Raw genomic sequence first — 17,304 nt, 5'->3', positions numbered from 1 at the left:
TATGTTTTACAGTCAGACACACCACATCATTTCAACTGGTTATAATCTAACAGTGACTTTATAGGTGCTGTCATATGTTTTAGATGGTTATACGCACCATACCATCATCATTTTAATGTTACATTTAAAATTTGCCTTAGTTGGTGCATTTAAATGTTGTATATAGATACGCCTTATGTTCTACAAACCTCAAGCTGGACTACTTTCTCGTGTATCATACCCTAACTATTGTTACCTTCTCTGTTTTGATTTCATTGTTTTAACTTTTGACAATTTAGCTTTCAACATTAATCCTTGTATTTGCTGTCATGTGTTTTATATTTCAACTAGTCATAGTTTAACGTTTGTCTTGTAGGTGCTATCATGTGTTATATATTGCTATTCGATAAGTTGCATTTTGCTCAATTGATTTGTTGGCTGATGATGACGCGCAATGAGTGTCAAAACTAGTACCAACCTTCTCTAGACGTTATGTGATACTGTATATATTCACATCAATCAACATTCATGGTATTGAAAAGGTGGACCTTTAACATTTTCATTTTACTGTAATCCCAGTTCAATACGGAACAAAATGAAGTTTCTAACTTTCAATGAGATAGTCTACCAGGCAAAGCGAAAGGCGTACCACTACATGAGCCTGAAAATTAAAATCGCCAAATTGGGCAAAGATATCAGCTTCTTGAAGCAGTGTATTGCGCATGATTTGACTCCAAATTTTTTAAAAGGCACCGTTAAAAAACACTTTTCCGCACCTCATTCTATCAAAACTCGCCAAAAACAAAACAAAATTTGGCTAAGAAATGAAATCCGTTTTTTACACAAGAAAAAATCTTACTTGAATAATAGACTTTACGAGACTCACCTTGAAGCAGCCAATTTGCTCCCTAGTGCCCAGTGGAATCTTTTCCAAGACCTAATTAACAACAGATTTTTTGACCAACCTTCACGGAATCAACGTACATTAGAGAAAACATTAAACACTTTAAAAATGAACACAACTCCACCGAAAAACCAGTCTTAAGAGACTAGTTTGTCTAAAAATGTAATTGAGAAATTCCACCCCCCTGTAGTTAACCTGTCTAAAGTAACTTTAAATGAAGAAGAAACCACCATTCTATCGAAAGGCTCAAAGCACAACTGGCCTAACCTGAACAAAATGAACATCGCCACTACTTTATTTATTGAGTCTGAGGCCGCCATCAACAAAATGCCGTTAGAACAACACGATGAACTTAGATTCGAAGTAAAAAGGAAATTAGACAAAATGTTTACCTCTGACAACGTAAACAAAAGATTCTCCTCCATTAATCCCGCTGACAATAAGCAGTTTTCCGAACACAAACGAATCGCCGAACTTAAAAAGAATATCAATAATAACGACCTAATAGTCACTAAAGCTGATAAAGGTAATACCACAGTTATAATGAATAAAACCGACTATGTCTCCAAAACTAAGGAATTTTTTAACAACTGCACCTTTTCAATAATTAAGAAAGACCCAACCCAACGAATTCAGCGACAATTAAAACAAACCCTAAAGAACACTTCCTTTCTTTTCACGGACCTCGAAACATCTAAGCTTTTAAATATGAACCCGGGTCTTCCTACAGCTAAAGCCCTCCCAAAGATCCATAAGGCCAACATCCCTATCCGCCCTATTATTAACTATAGGCCTAGCCCTCTGTATAAAGCCTCTCAATTTGTCCAAAGTTTCCTCGCTAAAAACTACCATTTTCTCGCCAATAAGTCTATTAAAAACACCATTGAACTAACTGACAATCTAAAGACCTTCGACTTGCAACCTAACCTCTCCCTTCATTCTTTCAACATAGCCAACATGTATCCAAGCATACAAACAGCAAAGCTTTTCCCTATTATTGAAAGAAAGAAATACAGTCCTCTTAGCAAACTTGAAATATATGACTTCATCTCCATTCTGAAATTAGTCGTCAATAATAACCTTTTCACTTTTGACAAAACTATTTATCAACAAGACGGATTAGCAATGGGTTCACCCGCCTCTGGTATCTTAGCGGAGATTTATTTAGATTATCTGGAACACTCTAAAATCAACAACAACTTTCCCAACATTCTACTATGGGCAAGATACGTGGATGACACATTTGTAATTATGAACGAAGAAATTAAGAACGTGGCCTCTACCCTTCACGATTTTAACAGCATCAATCCCCACATTAAATTTACACTTGAGTCTGAAACAAACAGGTTAATCAATTTTCTAGATTTGACCATTCATAGACAACCTTCCTCTTTTTCTTACAAAATCTTCAGGAAACCCACACAAACTGCAACTACCATTCATCAAGACACCACACATCCCCAAGCACACAAACGTGCTACCTATAATAGTTTAGTCTACCATGCCTTCACAATACCCATGTCAAAGAAAGACTTGAACAACGAACTCTACAATTCGTGCAATCACCAAATTTAACGGTTACAATAAACCCTCTACAGAACAGATTCCGTTATCAACAAATTCAGACACCGACCTAAGACCACTCTTACTAAAGAAAAATCTAAAGACGCCACTTCTTCCACCTTTACTTTCAACAAACATGTCTACAAAATCACCAATCTCTTCAGCAAACATAATGTAAAAATTTCTTTCAGAACAAATAACAGGAACTCTGAAATTCTGCACAATTCCCCATCAGTTAACATGTCCAATACTTTCTTAAAGTCCGGAATCTACAGATTCAAATGCAATGACTGCAATTCCTCATACATCGGGCAAACACGACGCAGTTTCACCACTAGATATTCAAAGCACGTCAACGCTATAAGATACAATAGGTTTTCAGCAATAAGTCAACACATCTCTGACTCCAACCGCAAGTTTACCGACATTGAACACGATTTAGAGATCCCTCAAATGGCCAATAAAGGGCCTCTCATGAACATAATCGAAAATTGTTTCATCCATTTCGATCAATACTTTAACCCTAACTTCAACTTAAATGAAATCTCTGACAAGCCTAATATCCTTTTCGACTTTTTAATTAACTTGTTTAAAAATATCAGATTTCCAAACACTAGCGCTATCTTTCAAGCCATGTGCAATCCACATCCCCGTCACTTACCCCCACTACCTCATCCCTCTGTCCCACCATAGCCCTACTCCTCAGCTTTAGCTCCTCCTTTCCCCCTTCTCCTCACTCTCCCTTCCCTTCCGCTACTCGGCCTCCATTATTGCTCTCTTCATTAGCCCAGCTCCTCTCCTTTCAACATCTATGCCATCACGCTACTCAAGGTGAGTTCGCCTCCTTTCCCTTATATTTCTTTTGGCTATGTACATTTATATCACGCCTAATTTGGCTTTCAATCTTTTCGTCAGGTCTCCACGTTTCCATACTGAACTGGGAATCGTGATGTTAATTCAAATTATGATCTTCACAACACCACATTGTTGGCTTCAAAACCACCTGAATTAAGCCTGTTAATTACTGCAACTTAAGAGAACAAGATTATTCTTCCCACTGATAACATATGAGGCCTTATGATTTATGCACTTCAAGCTGGACTATTCTCTTGTTTATCAAGACTCAACAACTGGGATACCTTCTCAAAAATGTTATGTTTTACAGTCAGACACACCACATCATTTCAACTGGTTATAATCTAACAGTGACTTTATAGGTGCTGTCATATGTTTTAGATGGTTATACGCACCATACCCTCATCATTTTAATGTTACATTTAAAATTTGCCTTAGTTGGTGCATTTAAATGTTGTATATAGATACGCCTTATGTTCTACAAACCTCAAGCTGGACTACTTTCTCGTGTATCATACCCTAACTATTGTTACCTTCTCTGTTTTGATTTCATTGTTTTAACTTTTGACAATTTAGCTTTCAACATTAATCCTTGTATTTGCTGTCATGTGTTTTATATTTCAACTAGTCATAGCTTAACGTTTGTCTTGTAGGTGCTATCATGTGTTATATATTGCTATTCGATAAGTTGCATTTTGCTCAATTGATTTGTTGGCTGATGATGACGCGCAATGAGTGTCAAAACTAGTACCAACCTTCTCTAGACGTTATGTGATACTGTATATATTCACATCAATCAACATTCATGGTATTGAAAAGGTGGACCTTTAACATTTTCATTTTATTGTAATCCCAGTTCAATACGGAACAAAATGAAGTTTCTAACTTTCAATGAGATAGTCTACCAGGCAAAGCGAAAGGCGTACCACTACATGAGCCTGAAAATTAAAATCGCCAAATTGGGCAAAGATATCAGCTTCTTGAAGCAGTGTATTGCGCATGATTTGACTCCAAATTTTTTAAAAGGCACCGTTAAAAACACTTTTCCGCACCTCATTCTATCAAAACTCGCCAAAAATAAAACAAAATTTGGCTAAGAAATGAAATCCGTTTTTTACACAAGAAAAAATCTTACTTGAATAATAGACTTTACGAGACTCACCTTGAAGCAGCCAATTTGCTCCCTAGTGCCCAGTGGAATCTTTTCCAAGACCTAATTAACAACAGACTTTTTGACCAACCTTCATGGAATCAACGTACATTAGAGAAAACATTAAACACTTTAAAAATGAACACAACTCCACCGAAAAACCAGTCTTAAGAGACTAGTTTGTCTAAAAATGTAATTGAGAAACAAACATACGCACAATCAGGTGAAGAACAAGTGCAACAGTGCAAGTTAATAGAAGACAATCAAAGGCTATGTAAATATAATTTTCCACTAAGAAATGTAATTGCCAAGATACTTTGTATAATCAGTTTGTTAACAGGTGTGAATTACCTCCCCGAAGACTGTGAAAAATTTTTTGAGCTCACTTGGATCCCTGTGAATGATAATAAATAGATTTATATATCCCCAAATGAAACCCAAGTGACATGTGTTTGTAAAGCATCTACTAGTGATGTAAAATTGCATGGCCTAGGTATAATAAGTTTCATGGATTTGTGTACTGTATATTCTGTAGATAGCAAGATACAAAGTTCAGGGATTATAAACTCCACCATGAAGAAAGACATTATTTCTGAAATTGCACTTGAATATGATTATTGTGAATCGAGTTACAGTAGTATAAAACTCGGTGAAATTCCTAAATTAAATAGAGTGACTGTAGGTAATTTGTTAAATCATGTAGATGACTTGAAATGGACCAGTCAAAAGGTCAGTGAATGCAAAATTCTAAATTCCCATGGAAGGAATTAGATATTTTTCACCAATAGAGCATGTCAAAAATGTCAAAAATGTATCAGATGTAAGTCTTTTCAGGCATTTGCTCTATTAACCAGTGTTTCGTCTTAGGTCTGACATCCCACTCTGATGAGTCTAGTGTCAGACCTAAGATGAAACACTGGTTAATAGAGCAAATGCCTGAAAAGACTTACATCTGATACATTTTTGACATTTTTGACATGCTCTATTGGTGAAAAATATCTAATTCCTTCCATGGGAATTTAGAATTTTCCATTTGGAATTGCTAGGCGGGCAATAATTCCATTGTGGAGACTTATCTCCCGTATGCAGTTATCAGACTGTGCCTCTTATAAGGGCTTCTTATAAGTTCACCTGCATACACCCCAGCGTCAGTGGGTAGGGTCTGACACATCCCACTCTGATATGTTTTTTGCACAAAAGGTCAGTGAAGTTGAGCGTTTAGTGCGACAGCAAGAGACTGAACTCAATCATAACATGGCATTAAGATATATAAGTGTGTATCAATCATAACTTGGAGTGTTTTAGTACTAATGATAGTAATATTGTGTTGTTGTTGTGGCTGTTGTAAAAGCTGTAAGTATAAATCCAAGTGCATTGATGACTACAAGGAATGCTGTCCCAATCTCTGTATATATCAGAATGTAATTACTGCCAACAGAAAGGCAAAGATGTCAGACGAAGACATTACTGTCCAATAACAGTAACCCCGGGCCATTGGAAGGGCCCCCAGTGAGCCGGGATTGCAATCAGAGTTAGAATTAATAGAAACACCCGAGTCACAGGTGTTATCAAACGAGACATTGGCACAGCGTAGTCCCACTCATAGGAGTGGAAGCTCCAAGAGAGAGGGGAGGGAGGTGTCGTGTCCTCCCAGGGACTTGAACTCAGGACTGCTATTCCCTCCGAGGATCGAACTCCAGGGAACGTAGGAGGAATTGCTGTACTTGATATATTAGGATCAGCCAATAATAGAGGCTACAAGTCAGGAATAGGCATACCTGGTAATTGGAAGGTTTGTAAAATAATTATATTCATGAAATTGAAAAGTTAAGAGTGGAAGTCATATTTCATGCACATTGAGAAATCTTGAGCAACAGAGAAGTTTGTCACACATGATGTGAGTCATGTTGACCGGAGCATAGGTCAACTCCATGAACGCAGTAAGGAAGGTACTAGAAGGTCTCTAGAATACAGGCCTCCGATTGGCCAGAACTACGGAAAGTTCGGTAGTCACGTACGCAGGTTTCCACAAGCTTCCAGAACTTGGGGTGTGGCCCCGGAGGCTATATAAGGTCTAGGAAGCCATGATCTGGGGCTTCTATCATTCATTTCACAGACGAGTTGCAAGCAGAATATCTGTCCGTCGGCAGGACGATTACGCAACCAGTAATAGTAATAATAAGTCTTCTCTTACTTGACTTCTAACAGAAGACTAGTAGACAACTTCTCGCTCAAGACTTGCCAACTCGAAGTCTTGTAATTACTGTACATAGTGTACATGCTGTAAATAACTCTACGTCTAAGGCTGCGTGCACACCGAGCGCGCTTCGCATAGTGTGTCGCGTGTTGCTCAACGCTAAGCGTCACACTAAGCATAACCAGTGCTTTGTTCCTAAGCCAGGTGCTCACACCATCCGCGCTCTGTTGCGCTGAACGCCTACCTTACAGCTAAGCGAAGCGCCAGACAACGCGCAGTGTTGGTTAATTGCTTAGCGTTACCTAGCTGGTTCCGAAGCTATGGAAGAAGAAATTATTCATGCAGTGTTTCAAAGAGAAGAAATATGGAACCCGAGACATAAAAACTATAAAAATGTAACTGCATTACAAAATAAATGGACTTAAGTATCTACAACATTTTTATCGCATTCCTACAGTAAACATATACAGTAATATTACTTCTACTGTCATACTTTACTGGGCTTAACATTGTGACAGGAGGAAATTGCGTGTGGATTTTAGTGTCGGAAGTGTCAGAGGAGAAGTTCTGCTTGCCAGGTGCAAGTCTTTTGAATTGACACCCGTAGGTGACCTGCGTCGTGATGAGGATGAAATGATTATGAATACACATATACACTTAGGACCCCGTGCCAATGGAATTTACTAATTATGATTATAATTCCCGACTCTGCTGGGAATCGAACCAGGGACTCCTGTGACCAAAGGCCAGTACGGGTCACCATTAAGCCATGCAGCCGGACACTTTGTGACAAAGTGCATAGGATCTCCCAGACTCTGTCACATCGGTTTATGATTTTGCCAGTGGAGGGTGGTAACATGAAGAATATCACTCTGCAGGCTAGTAGTGGGCTTGGAAGTAAATATTTCTGTTTATGAATTATGTTTGTTACACATTTTCTCCACTTTTGTTACGATGATAAATTGTGTGTGCTAATTGTAACAATAATACAAAATACTATTTATAATTATTATATAAAGAGCGCTATTTAGCCGGAAATTTAATATCCACGTGTTTGTTGCGTGGTGCTCCTAGACAATTGGGAAAATTGAATTTCTCCCAATAATTCTCTGCTACTTGTCGCCACATTTCAGCTGCAGGCTTCAGAAGGTCAAAGGTTTTTTTTGTTGACATTCTTAAGTAATCATAAAATTTATGGCGATAAAGACTTGCATCTCTGTACAAACGATGAAATTCTCTGAAAGTAATTCGTTCTTCATTAAATTCATAAACCCAATTTCGATTCTGCTTTCTAATTTTCAATTTTAGGTAACTGTTATCCATCAGTAAACTGTTACTGGCGTACTTGGATAACGGCATTAGTTTGTGACCACCCTAAAGAGCCTCGCGCCAAACTAAGCTGAGATCACGGCGTAGAGTTTTCGGTGTGAACAGCAAGCACGCTTACGCTATGCATAGCATTTCACGCTACACGCGACACACTATGCGAAGCGCGCTCGGTGTGCACGCGGCCTAAGAATATAATATCTTCGTGGGAATTCACTTCATCGACTTCCTCTTTCTCCGCACCTTAGTTGAAACTTCCCAACCTATACGTTCCTACCGCTCGGGAACGATCCAACCAACCTTCCAACCAATCCGACATTTCCCTCAAGCTCTAATCCTGTCTGTCACGACAGACAAAATACTAAATGTGAGGAACATACAATACCATGCGCTCATTATTATTATTATCACAACCTGTGACAATAAAGTTCGGTGAATAGTCCTGTACTATCAACACGGATGAACAATGCATGACAGTGACCTTACTGTCCTTCGAAATAGTCCCCTACCATAACTATGCACTGCTGAGATCAGCAATACATGTCCTGGAAACTTTGGAAGAAGGCTTCCTTTGGGATGGTGTTCAAAAGCCTCGTCACATTTTGTTGGAGGTCAGGAATATTGTCAAATCACTTTCCCTTCAAAGTGAGTTTGAGTCGTGGGAATACGAAGAAGTTTGGAGGATTGAGATCTGGCGAGTATGGTGGATGTTCAAGTTGTACCACCCCCTTTTTTGCCATGAAGTGCTTGACAATATTGGCTGTGTGTGGGGGAGCGCTGTCATGGACATAAAACCATGAACCCTTGTTGTGCGTACCGGGGTCGTACCCTGCGTACACGTTTCATGAAACGGGTAAAAATTTCAATGTACCGTGCAGCATTCAACGTCATTCCCTCAGGTAGAAATTCCTTATGGATAATGCCTTGACTATCGAAAAAGGTGATGAGCATCGTTTTGATGCGTGACTTTTTGGCTCTGACCTTTCTCTGACGAAGGGATCCCGGAGAACACCATTCCATGCTTTGCCGTTTCGTTTCAGGATCGTACCTAAGACACCAGGTTTCACCCTCAGTGACAATACAGATCAAGAAATTCGGTGTCGCATCCGCCGTTTCGACAAAATCCTGTGAAGCCTCCAAACGTGTCTGCTTCTGATCATCAGTCAAGTGATGTGGCACAAGATGAGAACATGTTTTCCTCTTCCCTAACTTCTGGGTAATGATTTGTCGCATGGATTCACGGTTAAACTGCAGTTCATCCGCTATCGTGCGCACAGTTAATCGCCGATCGATCGGTGATTAATGTCCTCACCTTCTCAATGTTTTCATCACTGACGGCGGTCGCCGGTCTTCCGCTACGGGGGTTGTCAGAAACATTTTCCCGGCCTCCTCAAAGAAGGGCGAACCACTCATACATACACTTCAAGGACAGTGCTTGATCTTCATAAACACGTACCAGCATCACATGCATTTCTTTCGGTGTCTTGCCAAGCTTAAAACAAAACTGTACATTGATCTTTTGGTCGTTCATGTTCCTGTTTGCAGTTCAGAACCAACACACTAAACATGCACTGTGTCAAACTGGTCTTACATGCACACACATGATTCTCAACTGAACAACGATGGGAGCAAGTGATCAAAACTTGCTGCTACGCAGGTCCAGCGTTGTGCCACCAGTGTTGCCGGATCGACCATTCTGACTTCATTCACTGAACTGTATTGTCACAGGTTGTATTTTTTTTTTTAGTGGCTATATGCCAAAATGTAACTAATTGTAAGACGACTCATACAACATTCAAACTCTGATGTATTTACTTCCTGGACCTCTTAAGAGAAATTAATTATTTCCATATCATAAAATGATTTATAGATTTGAATTTGTTATGGTACGACATTGTGATAGCTGGAACACATCTCGTTATCAGCAAAGTGGTCAGAGCTGATGAATTGGCCAGAAATAAAGTGGTCACTTTAGTGCAAGCAATTTTCTCTTTCAGTGTGAAAAATAGCTTCATACATCAACACATACTGGCATGCTGTTGCATGTATACAGCACTAGGCATTTCTGGAACATCTGAGGTACTGTAATCCACCGTGACATTTCACTAAATTTACAAGAGAGCAGAAAAAAACTGCTGATGCGCATATTGTGCTACCTTTCGGGCAGGTTGAACTGACAGTTTTGACCATGGTAAACTATGGTAAGTGTCAGTATGATAGGAGTGTGTCGGACGCCATAAGGCTGAAATGTTGTATGATCACTTAACTATTGTTAATCGCTGGGTTCTTCTTGTTCATAGGATAGTATCACATAGCTTATCTTCATTCCAACAAAACACACACATACAATAGTGTACCCATAAGAAAACATACAATAAAAAACCTCAAAACAGTAGTTTTTTCATTTACGATAGTTTACCTCTGACATCGAGATTTATGGGTTACATTTAAAAAGAACATATTTACAAAGATATATATCGGGAAGAGTTTGGAATTCTGTACACAATGGTATATTCACAAATACACATCAATTACATTCAGATTGATGGAAATTTGAAAAAGTAACCTGTGTTCAGCATCTGCAAAGCACCACTAAATGTGGAGTAAGGCCTCCTTTTGCAGCTATACAGGCATTTTGTCTTGCAGCTTGTGGATAGTGTCCTGAGGCACCAATATTTCTGCAAATAGACATGTAAATCATCCACTTTTCATGCAAGAGATTGATGGTGGCACGTACATCATCCAATTACATCCCAGATGTGTTCAACTGGTCACAAATCAGGTCAAGGACTGATATCCACACCTAACACAGCCTGAAGTGTGATGTGAACTGTATAAGCATTAACATGCAGCATAATCGCATTTGTTAGGTAGTGCAAAAAATGGTTGGAAATGGGACAACAGAGCCTTGATGACAATGAATAAAAGAGGTAATCAGGCATTGCAATTAGGAGCATCATAAATCATGGTGTCGAGAACATATGGCATGGGAAAGTCAGTACTGGATGGTTGCCTTATCCTCCACGGCTGCAAATCTTGATGCGAGTATCATCTGCATTAACTCAACATTACAGGATTTTTTTAATTTTAGCATTCTGATTTGCCAGTTATATACACCGATTCTGAAGATATCTGGGATATACAAAGGGCAAGTTCCGCAAAGGTTACTACCTTTTGTGTGTGCCGTGTGTCAGTAAACATGAGCTTGGTTGCCGTCACACTGTTCCCATACGCCCATAGAAAAACTATCAACTTCGGCAAGTGAATTAAAAAACAGACAGTAAAACAATATAACTTACCCCATGACAGTAATGCTCTCCCTCTCTCAGTCTGTAGATAAACGTTGTAAAGTGCGATGATATTCCGGTTCACTCTCTGCAATTCAGCCTTATGTATCTTCAAAATTTCAGAGCGAATGTCTTATTTCAGTTCTTCTGTGTTGTGGGGCTTACTTCTATACACCATATCTTTCAAACTAAACTTTAAACAAGGAGAGTAAGCTGACCATAAACCTGTACTAATTATTCTGTCCCCATGAACATCATACATGCTGCATTAATTGAATTGTGAGTGGTATGTGCTGAATGAGGGGCAGTCAAATTACAATTACTTCACTGAACACCAGTCTTACAGAAATAAGACTTTTTTCTGTATGATACCAAAATAAATAAATACATACATACATACATCATTATAGACAATTATGCCTTTAAGTGTTCAGTTTGCAAGCCTCTGTAAATTTACTAAATGTCACCACAATCCTCTATTTGCAACTAACGCTGTGCCTCATTTAGTTCTATACCTCTTATCTTTAAATCGTTAGAAACTGAGTCTAACCATCGTCATCTTGGTCTCCCTATAGTTCCCTTACCCTCCAAAACATTTTTCTCCCAGATAATCAATCCGCCTCCATTCATCTCACATGACCCCACCACCGAAGACGGTTTATGCATACAGCTTCATCCATCCAGTTCATTCTTAACTTGGATTTTATCTCCTCATTCCAAGTACCCTCCTGTCATTGTTCCCACCTGTTTGTACCATCAATCATTCTTGCTCCTTTCATGTCTGTTACTTCTAACTTATGAATAAGATATTCTGAGTCCACCCAGCTTTTGCTCCTGTAAAGCAAAGTTGGTCTGAAAACAGACCGATGTAAAGATAGTTTTGTCCGGGAGCTGACTTCCTTCTTACAGAACACTGTTGATCGCACTGCGAGCTCACTGCATTAGCTTTACTACACCTTGATTCAATCTCACTTACTATATTACCAACCTGGGAGAACACACAACCTAAATACATAAAATTATCTACCTGTTCCAGCTTTGTATCACCAATGCGACATTCAATTCTGTTGAATTACTTACTGGCAACAATTTAGTCTTCGAAAGGCTCATTTTCATGCCATACCCATTGCACCTATTTTCAAGTTCCAAGATATTAGATTGAAGGCTTTTCACATAATCTGCCATTAAGAATAAGTCATCAGCATAGGCCAGACTGCTTACTACACTTCCACCTGCTAGAATCCCTCCCTGCCACTTTATACCTTTCAGCAGATGAGCCATGTAAACTACGAACAGCAAAGGTGAAAGATTACAGCCTTGTCTAACCCCAGAAATTACCCTGAACCAAGAACTCATTTTACCATCAATTCTCACTGCAGCTCAATTGTCAACATAAATGCCTTTGATTGATTTTAATAATCTACCCTTAATTTGATAGTTCCCCGCATGGCAAACATCTTTTCCCTCGGTACCTTGTCATATCCTTTCTCTAGATCTACGAAACATTAACACAATTGTCTATTCCTCTCGTAACAATTTTCAATTACCTGGCGCATACTGAAAATCTGATCCTGACAGCCCCTCTGTAGTCTGAAACCACACTGGTTTTCATCCAACTTCCTCTCAACCACGGATCGTGCCCTCCCCTCCAAGATGCCAGTGAATACTTTGCCTGGTATACTAATCAATGGGATACCTCGATAGTTGTTGCAATCCTTCCTGTTCCCTTGCTTACAGATAGGTGCATTTACTGCTTTTGTCCAATCTGAAGGTACCTTACCAACACTCCATGCTAATCTTATTACTCTATGTAGTCATTTCATCCCTGCCTTCCCACTATACTTCACCATTTCAGGTCTAATTTCATCTATTCCTGCTGCTTTATAACAATTTCTCTGCTATTTGCTTTACGTCGCACCGACACAGATATGTCTTATGGCAATAATGGGATAGGAAAGGCCTAGGAATTGGAAGGAAGCGGCCGTGGCCTTAATTAAGGTACAGCCCCGGCATTTGCCTGGTGTGAAAATGGGAAACCAGGGAGTTTATTTACCAGCACTATTATTTACTAGCACTTCCTCAAGCATAATTTCACCAACATCCTTTTCCTCCTCCCCATGAGCTTGGTTGTTAGCTCCATTGTTCGCAAAATGACCAGGAAGATTTCCTTTTACGTTGAGAAGATTTTCAAAATATTCCTTCCATCTGTCCAGTGATTCCCTGGGATGTATTATGAGTTCACCTGAATTACCCAAAACACTGTTCATTTCCTTTTTCCCTCCCTTCATAAGATTCTTTATTACTGTCCAGACAGGTTTCCCTGCTGCTTGACCTAGCCTTTCCAGGTTGTTACCAAAATCTTCCCACGACTTCTTTTTGGATTCAACAACTATTTGTTTTGCTCTGTTTCTTTCACCTACATACAAGTCCCTGTCTGCATCGGCCCTTGTTTGGAGCCAGTTCTGATAAGCCTTCTTTTTGCGTTTACAAGCTGCTCTCACTTCATCATTCCACCAAGATGTTCGCTTTTTCCCATCTTTACACACAGCTGTTCCTTGCTGTTTCTACTACAGCATCGCTGTATGCCACCCACTCTCTTTCTATATCTTGAACCTGCTTACTGTCCACTGTTCGAAACTTCTCACTAATCATATCCATGTACTTCTATCTAATTTCCTCATCCTGGAGATTTTCTACCCTTATTCGTTTGCAGACAGATTTCACTTTCTCTATCCTAGGCCTAGAGATACTTAGTTCACTATGATCAGGTAGTGGTCTGTATCATTGAATAATCTCCGGAAAACCCGTACATTTCTAACAGACTTCCTGAATTCAAAGTCTGTTAAGATACAGTCATTATGGATCTGGTACCCCTAACCTCCCATGTGTAGCGGTGAATAGCTTTATGCTTAAAGAATGTATTCATAACTGCTAAACCCATACTAGCACAGAAGTCCAGCAAATGCTTACCATTCCCATTAGCTTCCATATCTTCCCCACATTTACCAATCACCCTTTCGTATCCTTCAGTTGAATTTCCAACTCTTCTACTGAAATCACCCATTAGGACTATCCTATCCTCGCTGTTGACCCTAACTACGATGTCACTCAATGCTTTATAAAACTTGTCAACTTCATCCTCATCTGCACCCTTACATGGTGAATACACTGAGACAATTCTCCTCCTAATTCCTCCAACTGCCAAATCTACCGACATCATTAGCTCATTATGTGCCTAATAGAAACTATGTTGCGCGCAATTAGTATTCCTGATGAACCGCCCTACCCCACACTCTGCCCTTCTCTTTTCGACACCCGTCAAGTACACTTTATAATCTCCTATATCTTCCTCTTTATCTCCCCTAACCCGAATATCACTGACTCCTAGCACATCCAGATACATCCCCTTTGTTGATTCAGCCAGTTCTACTTTCTTTCTTCCATAAGCCCCATTAATACTGATAGCTCCCCATCGAATTCCATTTTGTTCGACAAGTTGATTTCAATGAGCCCCTTGCCTGTCAAATGGGAGTGGGACTCCGTTACTCCCATCCAGAGCAATTGGTATCCCGACTCTCAGGACCCCTTACTAGGCCACTTAGCCGTTGCCCATGGTTCACAAACTAGGATGTGACTACAGTAACCCACACCATGTACCATGATACCAAAATTTGAAAAGAAATATTACTTCATTTTGTGCTTTTTCTCTTGGCATAGAGACATTAATTGGCTATCATCACTAATAAAACAAAGCACGATACCTTAGACTTACAAAAAAATGTTCCCATAATTTTCATTTCAGTTAGCAACTTCTAGCACTTAAGATAATTTGCTGTTTACCTTACAAAATATTGGGTTCTTAACACTCCAGAGCTCGCGCGGATGACTATTGTCATCCACGGGTGTAATTTTCCTTGTATTGTATACATTTTTCAACAATTCATTTGAATCTGAATTTGAACAATGGTCATCCATGCAAGCACTGGCGTTACAATTTTTGTTTAAGTTACCTATAATTTTTATCGTCTTCATGATGTTTTCAGACTGATTATAGTATTTCTAACATGGGACATTACCTAAGGAGAGTATGATATTTCTAGAAACAGTCAACGCTGGACAGTGAAAGTACTTTTTGATCTGATGGACACTGGTGGAATCAATGCATTAGACTTTTATAAGAAGAACCGTGGTTTTCCAAATATTTTGAGAAGGGAGTTCCTATATGACCTGTCAATGGATCTCATCGAACCCCATATATTAAGGAGGATACAACAAGAAATGATTCCCAAAGAACTGAGAGACTGTGTAAGTTATTTGTTGGAATTCAAGATGATGAGAGACCTGCTAACCGTCCGCAAGTTGGAGCGCGAGAATGCTGCTACATGTGCGGAAGAAGTCGCCATAAAACCACCCGGAATCCTGCAGTAAGTGTTTCAAATGGATTTGCGCTGATCATGCAGATACAGTCAGCCTCCGCTGTTCGTGTGAAACAGGGGAGGAGACAACAGACAATGAAAGTGGGTGAGGACACAGTTGTAAATTTCTGTCATACTCTTCAAAAGACTGTTTGTAGCACGTGATATTAAGTTTCAGAAATAAAAGGTATTATTTTTTGAATAGGTAATGCCGTTATTGAATAGATAAAATGACCTGTGAAATATGTATATTAATACTTCAGGTAGAATGAAGGAATTGAATCGATTATTTCAGAAAGCAGTCAAGTGCCAAAAAATGAAAAAAATGAGTTAAATGCAGAATATGTTACTAAGAGGGTATACGCAGATTTTGAGGCTGAATCCAATCAAGAAACGTCCTCCTATAATGGTCAGGAATTACGTTGAATTTCGTGTTTAGTTCAGAAACCAGTTAAGTGACACCGCTTGGCTGGTTTCTGCAGTAAACTGTTGGTACATTTCGTGATGCAGCACACCTTGCTGGTTAGCGCTGCTGATCTGAATCCAGAAGAGCCAGCTGTTCAGCTGTTTATATTGTCAATGTTGTGTTTCTGGAATCGCATGTTCGTAGTTTTGTGAACAAATTATTGAAAAAGTTTCTTATGTTTAGTGCAGTGTTTTTGTAACCGTTGGTTTCAAGCGTGTACATAAATAAAAATAAAAATAGAAATAGTAAATAACATAATAATAATAATAATAAGGTAATACCAGTAATAAATATTATAATACATAATAATATGACTAAGGAAATAGTGGTGGTGTATTGACAGCAGAACACAGAAGCGTGACGAGTATCTTTTAAATATGCAATATTAAAGCAAAAATAGGAAACATTTACAGGCCTAAAATGACAACTAAGAAGGGAAAGTGGAACGTGCTGGAAGCCCTAATGAGGTCCATGGAAACGTATGACGTTATGGGGGAGAAAAGACTTACAATAATACACCCAACACACAAATAATTATTAAGGGAATGAACATACAATTATAAATGAACAAATAAATGAACTGCGGATTAACTGATACTTGAGGTACAACAAAAGATGTGTAAGGGAAACAAACTTTTCGGTAACGAACAAACTTTGACATGACGATTCAGAATTTACAGAATGAAAGGAGGCAACCTTAAACGAAACAAAATAATTCAAGAAGGAGTTACAGTTACTTACAATTACAACTGAAGTTAGAAAAGAAGGTCTGCCTCTGAAAAAACACGTTGCGGACTACCATAATCGCTAAGTCATATAAATGCTCTATTTTGGAAACTGTGGAAAACTAGAGGAAACTCCGGCACACGAGATGAACTTCTACATAATTACTGAATTTACATTAAGTGGGAATAAGAATGCATTTAAATAGCATAAGGCAAAAACGAAGTGCTTACCTTTGGCGGCTGACGACCCATTGCGGGCGCTGTAGTGATCCAAATTCAAAGACACGGACAAAGTGACTCGCATACGTGAGGAGCCACGAACAGGAAATAGAGTGATAACAAATGACCAATAGCAACACTCCAGTTTGCCACATTCACCTATTAAAAATCCTAATATACTGACCAATAAAAACACTTGTACTTTTGACCAATGACAA

Source organism: Anabrus simplex, chromosome 2, assembly GCF_040414725.1.
Source record: "Anabrus simplex isolate iqAnaSimp1 chromosome 2, ASM4041472v1, whole genome shotgun sequence".
In the NCBI taxonomy this organism is placed as follows: Eukaryota; Metazoa; Arthropoda; class Insecta; order Orthoptera; family Tettigoniidae; genus Anabrus; species Anabrus simplex.
This window is presented reverse-complemented; position numbering follows the sequence as displayed.